The sequence below is a fragment of the Hypanus sabinus genome, chromosome 25 (genome assembly GCF_030144855.1).
Source record: "Hypanus sabinus isolate sHypSab1 chromosome 25, sHypSab1.hap1, whole genome shotgun sequence".
Classification (NCBI taxonomy): domain Eukaryota; kingdom Metazoa; phylum Chordata; class Chondrichthyes; order Myliobatiformes; family Dasyatidae; genus Hypanus; species Hypanus sabinus.
Window position 1 is genome coordinate 19,855,330 of NC_082730.1, and position 11,584 is coordinate 19,866,913.

An 11,584-nucleotide genomic window follows, 5' to 3' on the forward strand; every position below is an offset into this window, starting at 1 on the left:
TATCTTTCTGTTATATATGGACACTTTCTAGTATAGAGAACCATGAAGAATGCATAACCTGCTATATTTTAAACTCACTGCAGCCAAGGAAATTAATTTGTTTTAATTTAAAATCTCAATGAAAAAACACTCCCTTTCAACTACTTCCTCCTTGTGTTTAACTTCGTACCCGAAAAGCTCTGTTATGTCCCTTTTGAGGCAAGGCTGCAGTGTGATAGCTGATCCCATTCAAAGACAAAGTGTGTATTAAAATCAGTTTGCTGTTCACATTGAACTACAAGACAGTTTGCTTCAGTTGCACAAATGAAGTAATAGAACACATTTATGAAGTGCAGGATTTAGAACATAGAAAGTTACAGCCCAATTCAGCCCACCTATCTTCTGCTGACCTTTTAGCTTACTCTGAGATTAATCTAACCCTTCTTTCCACATAGCCTTCTGTTTTTCTATCATCCATGTGCCCATCTAAGAGTCTCTTAAATGTCCCAAATGTATCTGACTCACCACCCTGGCACACAATTCATGCACCCATCTGTGTGTGTGTGTGTGTGTGTGTGTGTGGAAAAAAAAATCCTCTGCGATCCCCCCAAAACTTTCTTACTATCACCTTAAAATTATGCCCCCCTTCTTTACTAATTAAGAACCTATGACCCTTCCTTTTAAGTATACTCGCCAGTACCAATTAAAACCTCCATATAAAAAGTATACTAATACAAAACTGGCTAAAACTAGTGAACATGTAAAAAGTACAAAACCATCTATTCAAATGCGCAAATGACAAAGGAGATGGTGATGGACTTTAGGAAGACTAAGCCTGCATTGTTCCCTGTTGCTATCGATGGTGAGGATGTGGTGAGGACCTGCAAGTAATTTGGGGGTGCACCTGGATGACAGACTTGAGTGGAGCACCAACACAAAGGCTATGTACAAGAAGGGCCAGAGTCACCTCTACTTCCTGAGGAGACTGGGGTCTGTTGGAGTATGCATGTCTCTCCTTCGTATATTCTACCAGTCTGTTGTTGCCAGTACAATCTTCTATGTGGTGGTGTGCTGGGGCAAGGGCATCAACATGGGTGATGCCAACAGGCTCGATAAACTGATTAAAAAGGCCAGCTCTGTTATAGAAGTCGAACTGGATACACTGGAAGGTGTGGTAGAACAAAGAACCCTATGGAAAATCCTGGCAACTCTGGACATTGTTTCTCACCCTCTGCATGTCACTTCGCCTGAACAAAGGAGCACTTGTAGCAATAGACTAAAACAACTATGTGAGGTCATTTTTGCCCTCAGTCATTAGGCTTAAGTGAGTCATCCTATAGCCAGGGAAGTGATGGCCTCCCCCTGTTAGTCTGAGGTAATGTATTTTATTCTTTCTTACTTCTAATATTTGTATATCTGTGCACTTGTAATGCTACTGTGACACTGGAATTTCCATTGGGATCAATAAAGTATCTATCTATATAGATTAAGCCTGTCTAGCCTTAATACTGTACAAACAATTTTCCTGTACTTGTTGTTCTCTCCCACATCAGCAAATGTGTGTAACTTGCACGATGTTTCCTTGAGACAGTGTTATTGATTGAAGGGCAAAGTCCACTGTGTTGCATTAAAAATATAGAAACCTAAAGGTTATGTGTAACAAATGCTAATTCTATGGAAGACATAACTCCTTCAGCTGTTAAACTAACTGTAATCCACCACAATACTCTTCATGTGATACAAGGTCCAAAGTTTATTTTGTTACTTAATGAGATAACCTGAGGTTAAGTTATACCATTGTGCATTATTGATTGAATTATTTAATTACTTGCACTGACACACCCTTAATGTATGTTGACTCTTAATCCATGTCAGGTACCTGCTTCATGTTTTATTGTCTCACCAGCTCCAGGGAAGAAGCTTGTAAAAACTCTCAGACTGTTTCTGTAGTGCTTATAGGAATTTCTAGTGTAAACGTCAATAGTATGTAGCAATTGGAATAGTTCCAATGCTATTATTTCGAGGTTATACCTATTTAAAATAGTTTTCCTTCATTTACTTGTTGCATTATATTTTTTACTCAAAAATAATTCCTACTGATGCATTTCCACAAGCCCCAAACTACTCAAGACTTATCTGTATATGGAATATGTATTCAGTTTTATTTTTTAAGGAAAACTTGTCTGGTGGAGTCATAAGAATGGTGTAATCAGGGTGTAGAGCACAAGGTGTATTGCATTTTTTTAGGCCACCCAGTGATCACTGTGCATGAACTTAATCCTGATTATCAGTCCTAAAATTAATCTTAAATTAATGATTAATTATTAAATTAATCTTAAAATTAATTTGGCATTAATTGTTTGAATATGTTCCTTGTTTTCCAGAGATGGCTTCAAAGTCTGTCAATATAACAACGTTTATCAGCGTTTCAAACAAGAGCAATCTGCAGATGTTGGAGATCCCAGCAATGCACACAAAATGCTGGAGGATTTCAGCAGGCCAGACAACATCTATGGAAAAAGAGTACAGTTGACATTTCAGGCGGAGACCCTTCAGCCAGGGTTTCAGTGATTATCAGGATTTCTACAGCTTTGAACCTCAGCATTTCAATGTTTCTCCACTTCCAGTCCAATGCTAATCTCATGTAGATCATCTAGTTCAGAGCATGTGTTGACAACTTTGCATCACCTGGGGCTGCTGTTGGGATACAGTGTTAGACCAATGCAAGATCCTAATCCTGTTTTGCTTGTTGAGATATACAAAATTATGAGGGGTATAGATAGGGTAAACACCTGTAGGCTTTTCCCCCCCTGAGGTTGGGTAAGACTACAATTAGAGATCATAGGCTTTGGGTGAAAGATTAAATATTTAAGGGGAACCTGAGGAGGGAACTTCACTCAAGGTGCTGTGAATGTAGAACGAGCTGCCAGAGGAAGTGGTGAATGTGTGTTCAATTGCAGCACATAAGAGATGCTTGGATAGATACTTGGATGAGAGAAATATGGAGAGCTACTCCTTATAGATGCTGCCTGGCCTGCTGTGTTCCACCAGCATTTTGTGTATGTTGTTTGATATGCCTGAGTCCTTTTTCAAACGTGTGTCGTGCAAATATCTATTTCCCAGCAGGAGTGCACTTGACAGCAACAATATTGGTTAGAACTCATTGTCCTAAAGCCCTTTAATCACTGTTTTTAAAAATAATACTTAACATGAAGCCATGTGCACTATTGGCTTAGCTAATGAAGAAAAGCAGGTCAAAGGGTTTAAGGCCCATTTTATAGGGTGTGAGAAGGGTGGTAAGGTTTTGTCCCATCCTAAACAAACACTCTAAGTTGAAGTTGGCTTTCATTTCGGGCTGTGGGAATTGTATGGGATATTTAGACTTTATTACTGGTGGGGAAGGAAATATTTGGGTGGATGGTTTTTGGGAGCTGTGGTGCATATCATCCTGCATTGCTTGACCCAAGCACATTCTTGTTGCCTTCCTGGATGCTCTTTCTACCAACTTCATTGGTAGCAGACTACACCCTCCTGTGAGTTAGTGAGCACGTTAGTGTTTTTTTAAGACAGATGCTGAAAACATCCTTGAACTCTTTTCCCTGGTAATCTGGATGCATTCACATGCTCCCAATCTGGAGAAGGTGCTATAAAGGTCAATGTCAGTGATTACAAGAGAAGTGCCTGTTTCAGATATCTTTGCTTGTACATGCTGAAGATGTGGCCTCAGTGCTGAAGGATGTTTGTTAGGGTAATGCTCCTTGAACTGGTTCACTTGACAAGAAAAGTACCCAGGGTATTACAGAAAAGATACTACCATGGATAGAGCATTGGCTTATTGGCAGGAGACAAAAAGTGGGAACCTTCTTATCTTGTGGCTCATTATGCCAGTGGTGTTTAGGGCAGCAATGAAGGTCCTTTATCTCTGACGGTGTTCAGGGCTTCTTTCATCGTGTCTGTAGCTTCCTCTTGGTTTTCACTCCTGTCAGTTATGCAAGTCCCAGGTGGGGACTCAGGAATACTGTCACACACAGATGTAGAAGGATTCTTCATTGCTGCTTCATAACAATACTGTTTTACCAGTCAGGGTTGTAAGCCCTGAGTTGAACGCCCTAACCTAGAAGACTAGTAAACTACTCAGTCTCTCCTCTACCCTTTGACCCATTTGGCAGAGGTGACCCTACCAAGAGCCAAAGCATAAAGCCCCGACTCCAGCCAACATACCTCTCTGGGTCTTTGAGGTATGCATGCCTCCAAATCATGACAGGGTTATGGTCCTCTTAGAGGAAAGAGTCAGAATAAAGGGAGCCTGTTCTGGTTGGTTGTCGGTGACTAGTGGTATTCCACTAGGTTCTGTGTTGGGACCGCTTCTTCTTACATTTTATGTCAGTGATTTGGGTGATGTGACTAATGGCTTTGTGGCCATGTTTGTGAATGATACAAAGATGGGAGGAAGGGCGAGTAGTTTTGAGGAGCAGAGAGCTTCAGAAGGCCTACGTAGGTTAGGAGAATGGGCAAAGAAGTGGCAGTGGGAATACAGTGCAGGAAAGTATATGGTCGTGCACTTTAGTAGAAGAAATAAAAGTATTGGCTATTTTATAAATGGAGAGAAAATTCAAAACTGAGGCGCAAAGTGACTTGAGAGTCCTTGTGCAGGATTCCCTAAAGGTTAGTTTGCGGGTTGAGTCGGTGGTGAGGAAGGCAAATACAATGTTAGCATTCACTTCAAGGGGGCAAGAATATAAAAACAAGGTAGTGGATTCAGCCCAGTACATCATGGGTAAAGCGCTCCCAACATTTGAGCGCATCTACTTGAAACATTGCCGTAGAAAAGCAGTATTCAATACCAAAGGTCCTCACCACCCAGGCCATGCTCTTTTCTTGCTGCTGCCATCAGATAAAGGGTGAAGGTTCCTCAGGACCTCCGCCACCAGGTTCAAGAACAGTTACTACCCCTCAACCATCAGGCTCTGGGGGAGAAAAAGGGTATAGGTACACTCATTTAAGGACTCTTGTTATATTGTTATTTCATATTCTTTATTTATCACTGTTTACTGATATTTGCATATGCACAGTTTTACAGTTTACAGTTTACAGTTACTTTTCTATAGATTTGCTAAGTATGCCCACAGAAAAAGAATCTCAGAGCTGTTTGTGGTGACATGTATGATTTCTGGTAATAAATTTTACTTTGAAGATGTATCAGACACTGGTGAGGCCTCATTTGGAGTACTCTGAGCTCCCTATCTAAGAAAAGATGTACTCACATTGGATAGAATTCTATATAGGTTCGTGAAAATGATGGCGGAATTGAGAGGCTCATCATAGGAGGAGCATTTGATGGCTCTGGACCTGTGCTTGCTGGAGTTCAGAAGAATGAAGGGGGACCTCATTGAAACCTATTGAATGCTGAAAAGCCTTGAGAGAGGATGTGGAGAGCATGTTTCCTATGGGGCAGAAGTCAAAGACCAGAACACTCAGGCTCTGAATAGAGAGATGCCCATTTAGAACAGAGATGAGGAATTCCTTTAGCTAGAGAGTGGTGAGTCTGTGGAATTTATTGACACAGGTGGCTGTGGAGGCCAAGTTTTGGGGTATATTTAAGGCAGAGGTTGATAGGTTTTTTTTATTAGGGCATGAATAGATGGGGGAAGATGTCGGGAGACTGGAGCTGAGAGGGAAATGAATCAGCCATGATGAAATGGTGGAGCAGACTTGATGGGCCAGATGGATTTGAGAAATTTTGGGGATGTATTCCTCTGGTATTTTGAGAGTCCTACCATCTGCAGCAGACAGAAAGGTGGGAATTATTACTTTCCACACCAATGACTCTGAGATGTCTTCCCTCTACCTGAATCATATCATCCCTCTACCATAGTTGATATCATCTCATCTATTTTCTCCACTTCTCCTGTTACCCCCTCCTTTGGAACAATGCAAGGATGGACTGCAGTTTGAAATTAGACTGACAGACCTTGAACAGTTTCCCATTCATTCTCTAGACTAGCTTCTCTCCAGTGAGAAGCTTGTTGTCAGTGAGCAAGAAATATTAGGAACACTGGAGAATGACACAGCCTATCTCTAGACTTGGACTGGATCTATGGTGAATCCATTAGTTATCCATGACTTGCATGTCCTCATGTAATAGATGGAATGGAGACAAATTTCTGAGGGCCATCAAATGCAGGAAAGCTTCTGCATACTTGACATTGTGGATGGGCTTGCAAGCTTGACATGGCTATGAAAAGTGGTGATGCTGCTTCCTGCAATTAGTTTTTTTTTGGAAGTTGTCATATAAAGGATGTGTATATTGGATTCTGTCCATCAAGGTCATAGTCATAAAGTACTACAGAACAGCAACAGGTCCTTCAGCCCATCCAGTCCGTGCCAAACCAGGTTCAAAAGTTCAAAATAATTTTGTTATTTAAAATCAAAGCAAATATATATATGTCACCATATACAACCCTGAGATTCATTTTCTTGTAGGCATACTCAATAAATCTGTAATGGAATAATAACCACAATAGAATCAATGAAAGACCACACCATCTTGGGCATTCAGCTGGTGTGCAAAAGACAACAAACTGTGCAAATACAAAAAGAATAATAAACAAATGAGCAATAAATATTGAAAGTACATGATGTGAAGAGTCCCCAGAAGTGAGTCCATCCGTTATGGGAACATTTCAATGACAGGCCAAGTAAAATTGAGTGAAGTCTTTCATGAAGAGCCTGACGATTGAAGAGATGACTTTGCTCAACTTCACTTGCCCCATTAGGTGCACAGTCTGTGACTTGGAATTGTTTGGGTCACAGGAAGGTGATGGTTAAGGATGCTCTTTTCTATGACTCTTAGGTTGTTGCCAAAATCAGATGTCACCTTTCCTGAAGCTGGTTTATGATCAATGGTGATGATACGAGGACATCAAATGTCCTTTCAGCTGAGAAAGGGGCAGGTTCCGAATTTGCGGAAGAAGCGCAGATTTTAATTTCATAATCAACTTTGTTGTTTTGGGTTCTCCTCCTCCACCTACTACCCTAAGATCAAGCTGCTGCTCAGGGAATAGTTCGCAGCTTGTACACTTTGTGCCTTAGCAGCAAAAATAAATTGCATCTTGTATGCTGGTATCTCTATGGCAAGCCAAGTGTACACCCAGTTCACAGGAAACTTTGTGTACTTTCTGTCTGGAGGCTACAGGATAGTCAGGTCATTTGCACTCTGTAGGGTCCATCCTTCACACTGCAAACAGTCCAAGGGTGTGTCTTTTCCATTTCCCAGTGTTTGTGGGTCACAGCTGCAAGATTTTCATCACGTATTTCCGTGATAGAAATAGTTTTGACTGCAGCTGCACTGTAGAAGGGATCCATCACAAATTATATTATTTATTCAGAAGGATTTTAGCCAAAAAAAATTCTTCCTCTTTCCACAGTGTTTAACCATCCAAATACTGAGTACATTTGGAGAGATGTTTCCATTAGCAAGATTGTCTAGAGTCTGAGGTCCCAGTTTCAGAATAAAGGGACATCCCTTGAAAACTGAGATGAGGAGGAATTTCTTCAGCCCAAGGGTGGTGTGTCTGTGGAATTCATTACCATGAAAAGGTGTAGAGGCCAAGCTCCTTTATGTGATTGCTCAGATAATTGAGGTTATGAAAGACCAATTTGTTCTAATATTTGGGTTACAATAATGAAGTTCTTTCACAATTGCAGGAGAGTGCCCTCAAGGTTTTTAAGGTCTTTTATCATGTCACTGGGCAAAGTAAGTTGAAATTAATAGAGTAATGCAGGAGGAACAGTGCAGCTGTTTGAACAAAATGCTCAAATAGGTACACTTGCCTTTAAGTTTGGTCACATGGCATACCCTTTTCAGTACTGTGTCAAAGATATAAATTCCAGACTTCCTTTGCCCAAAATAAAAATTCCTTATACAAACACACAGATCATAAGAAAAACACTGAAGTTTGAATAACTAAATTTCACTATAATTGAGACTGCTGTCTGTCAGGACTGGAAGCAATATCCAACAGGCTGCAAGAGAGAAATTCTAAGGATGGAGACATAAGATATTCTGTGGATGCTGGAAATCTTGAGCAGTACACGCAAAATTCTGGAGGTACTCAAAAGTTCAGGCAGTTTCTATGAGGGGAAATGATCTTTCAGGTCCAAACCCCTCAGGACTCGATGAAGAGTCCAAAACGTTGACTGTTCATTTCCCTCCATAGACGCTGCCTGCTGAGTTTCTTCAGCTTTGTGTGTGTGTGTTGCTGGATTATAAAGATATGTCAAGTAGAGAGGAGCTTTGTCATGTAACCAAGTTAATGAAAATAGAGGATATGAGGAGATGTCAGTGGGAGCTTTAGATTGTGGCTGATGGTACTTTCTCCATAATCCCAACTTTACACACACATCCTTGGAGATCCTTTTGAAAACTGTCCAGTTCGTTCTGGACAAAGCTCTGTTCATCCAGCATAAACATAGGGGAAGTGAACCTGAGATTTCTTTGCCACTGTGTAGTAAAGAAATATGTAAAAAAAAATTTAAAATTCTCAAATCAGTTCATCAGAATCAGGTTACTGACTTGTTATGAAATCTGTTGTTCCACTGAATATATTATATTGGTGAACAGTATAGTTATCATAACCCCATTTTAATTCCATCACCAGAAAATATAACAAATTTATCTAACCTTTTTTTAAACAGCTTACTCAAATGACTCCTGAGTCTTCAATACTGCATTTATGAGTAGGATGGTTAAAACAAATTCTAAACAGGGATATGCAGCAGTCAAATCAAATATTAATTACATCTCTCGTTTCAATTCAATTAGAATCATCCTCTCAACAAAACAAAGACGCAGTGGATAAAAATGGAACTGATGAGATTGTGCTCAAAAAGATGATGGCTGTCTGGCCAAATGATGACAACCCGTACAAGATTTAAAACTGGTAGAGGAATCTGAGATTTGCACAAATTGTAGGGTGAGGCACTTTAATTCTGATCCTTTGGGAGAAATCATTTTGTCTATAATCCATGAATGAGTAGCTGTTTTTGAGTAGGTGATGGGGAGCTTTTTACGCACAGAGATCAAAAATGTGCTTACAAATTTGTGTGTGATATTGTGCTCTAATTCTGCATTACATTTTCAGTTCAGGTCATTCACTACAGGAAGGTTGTGGATACTATAGAGAGAGTGCAGAGGAGATTTACAAAGATGTTGTCTGGATTGGAGGGCGTACCTTATGAAAATAGGTTGAGTGAACTTGGCCTTTTCTCCTTGTAGCAATGGAGGATGAGAGGTGACCTAATAGAGGTGCATAAGACAATGAGGGGCATTGATTGTGTGGCTAGTCAGAGGCTTTTTGCCAGGGCTGAAATGGCTAACACAAGGGGGCATAGTTTTAAGGTGCTTGGAAATAGGTAACGAGGGGATGTTAGGGGTAAGTTTTTCACACAGAGAGTGTTGGGTTCGTGGAATGCACTGCCATTGGCAGTGGTGGAAGCAAATACTAAAGGGTCTTTTAAGAGCTTCTTAGATAGCTACATGGAGCTTAGAAAACCAGAGGGCTGTGCACTCAGGAATTATGGGCAGTTTCTAGAGTAGGTTACATGGTCAGCACAACATTTTGGGCCAAAGGGCCTGTAATGTGCCGTAGATTTCTATGTTCTATAAGAAATGTATTGTCTGTAAAAGTGTTGAAACATACCCAAATTGTGAAAAGTGCCACATGAAACCAGACACTTTATTTTTTTCTAAAAAGGTTGAGACAATTGTGGGAATTCATTGCCAAAGTTGAAAGAAATTTAGGATTAACACTTGGACACTGATCGAAAGAAATCAACGAGTTTAGCATGAGATTTGAAAGGAATAACCTAAAAGCAACTTATTTCCATTGATAGAGACAAAAGACACAGCAGATGCTGGAATCTGGAGCAAAAAGTGAGCTGTTGGAGGAGTTCTATAGATCAGTCAGCATCTGTGATGAGAAAAAGGCAATCAACATTTGAAGTCCAGATAATTAGTCTCAACCCAAATACGTTAGGCAAAGGCAGATACGTTAGGGGAATTTGACAGACTCTTAGATAGAGACATGGGTGAAAGAAAAGTGGAGGGCTATGTGGGAGAGAAGAATTAGATTGATCTTGGAGTAGGTTTAAAAGCCAGCATACATCATGGTCAAAGGATCTGTACTGTGTTGTGCTGTTCTTTGTAACCCAAAGTGTTGATTGTCCATCTCCCTACACTTCCTGCCTGAACCATTGAGCTCAACCAGCACCTTTTTATTTCCTCCTCTGCTTCTCATCAGCTTTGTGCCTAAAAAATGTATGAAAATTAGCGTGTTGGCTATTTGGAACAGCATACTGTCCTGGGGTAACATGGTCCTAACTGCAAATATCCAATATGCAACCTCTATACCTTGTTTTATTCCATCCCTGGATTTTGCTGGCAATACTCCCTTCTTGACGCACTCAGCAGTTTTAGATGGTGGATGTTAGTGGATTTGGAATTGCATCATCTTCGCTGAAAATGAGGATGAAAATTCTTGACTGTTTAATAGCATGCATTCAGAAGAAACAAGGTTAGCGAAAATTAGTGGTTCCATGAGGAAGTGAGACCTGTTGTTTTTCAGAGCAGTAATCTTGGAAGTCCTACCGCTGCCAAATCCTGTGATCTCTGAGTCTGTTGTTGTTTTACACCAGGAGAAAAAAAAGTGCATGAAAAACTGAGGAGAATTTCGCAATATGCACTGAGGCATCCAAAAATATGCACAAAATTCTGCTGTTCAAGGTTGCACAAGAAGCTTCAGATGCTGGAATCTGGAGCAAAATAACAAACCGCAGGACAAACTCTGCGTGTCAAACAGTATTTAACCTGGTGCCTTTGCTGAGGTGCAGTTTTTCCGCTGGTGAATACTTAACACCCTGGAATAAAGGAGAGTAAAGGTAAACCAGGACTTCCATTTCAGTTTACTGTCCAGCGGTAATTAAATACAGTAAGAATGGAATGAGACCTTTGGCAATCACCTCACAAGCTACTCTAAGAGGTTCTGCACTACTTGTAGTCTTGGCTCTTTTAAAATTTTTAATTGATGATGCGTAGTTGAGAATGTATTCCCAGAAATGGCCTTTAAAAATCCCAGCACTCTCTTTGACCTTTTACCTCTGCAATGTCCAGCACTGTGATCAAAACACATTGAATTCTACTGTTTTTGAGTAACTGACAAAGTATTTGGGCCTTGTGCAATTTTGATGGACTGTTGTGCAATAATTCCAAAAATACAAAATTCAAGGAAAAAATATTAAATCTATTCACTGATTCAACTTTTCCAGATAGATTCTTTGCACTCCTGCCACAGGGAATTGCGCAATATAAATACTCTGACACCAAATGTGCAATCTGTCCTTTTCTGCTGCATGCCTCAAGCCACAGGAATCTTAAACAAAATTTTGTGCCATGATTTTCCTTTCCTGCCAATGCCCAGCTAAAGACTTTTGACATCAGCCATGGATCAGTGACAATACTCTCGCTTCTGATGCAAAAAATTATGGGTTCATTCTCTGCTCCAGAGGCTTGAATGATACAAATCGAATTCAAAGGTAATTTTGATGG